The following is a 1,025-nucleotide window of genomic DNA, read 5'->3' as shown; positions in this document are numbered from 1 at the left end:
AGTTTGCAATCCCACCAGCAGTGAATGAGTGTTCCCCTTTCTCCACATCCGTGCCAGCATTTGGTATCATTTGTTCTCTTGATCTCAGCCAGTCTGACTGGGGTAAGATGAAATCTTAAAGTGGTTTTAATTTGCATTTCCTTAATATTGGTGATATTGAACATTTTTAAGATGTTTCAGAGCCATCTTTACTTCTTCTTTTGAGAACTCTCTGTTCGTCTCCTTAGCCCATCTTTTAACTGGATTTCTTGTCTTGATTCTCTGTTTTTTGAGTTCGTTATATAGTCTGGATATTAAGCCTCTGTCAGATGTGTCGCTGGTGAAGATTTTATCCCATTCTGTGTGTTTTCTGTTCACTTCCCTGTTTACATCCCTTGATGTACAGAAGCTTTTTAGTTTAATGAGGTCCCATTTGTTAATTCTTGCCCTTGTTTCCTGAGCAATTGATGTCTGGTTTAGAAAATTCTTTCCTACACCTATATCTTGTAGGTTTTTCCCAGTGTTTTCTTCTAGCAGTTTCAGAGTTTCAGGCTTTACATCAAGGTCTTTGATGAATCTGGAATTCACGTTTGTGCAGGGTGAAAGATAGGGGTTTAGTTTCATTCTTCTACAGGTAGAGGTCCAGTTTTGTCAGCACCATTTGCTGAACAAGCTGGCTTTCCTCCAGTGAATGTTCTTTGCCCCTTTGTCAAATATCAGGTGGCTGAAATTACATTTACTCATATTTGGGTCTTCAATTTTGTTCCATTGATCTATGGACCTATTTTTGTGCCAGTACCATGTTATTTTTATGACTATAGCTCTGTAATACAGCTTAAAATTTAGTATAGTAATCTCACTGGCATTGCTCTTAGTGTTCAGGGTTACATTGGCTATCTGAGGTCTTTTGTGCTTCCGTATGAATCTTAGGATGGTTTTTTCCAATTCTGTGAAAAATGTCATGGGGATTTTGATTGGCATTGCGTTGAATCTATAAATGGCTTTTGGTAGGATGGTCATTTTCACAATATTAATTCTTCCAATCC

Source organism: Nannospalax galili, unplaced genomic scaffold (assembly GCF_000622305.1).
Source record: "Nannospalax galili isolate Female #2095 unplaced genomic scaffold, S.galili_v1.0 scaffold1895, whole genome shotgun sequence".
Taxonomy (NCBI): domain Eukaryota; kingdom Metazoa; phylum Chordata; class Mammalia; order Rodentia; family Spalacidae; genus Nannospalax; species Nannospalax galili.
Note: the sequence above shows the minus strand (reverse complement) of the source record.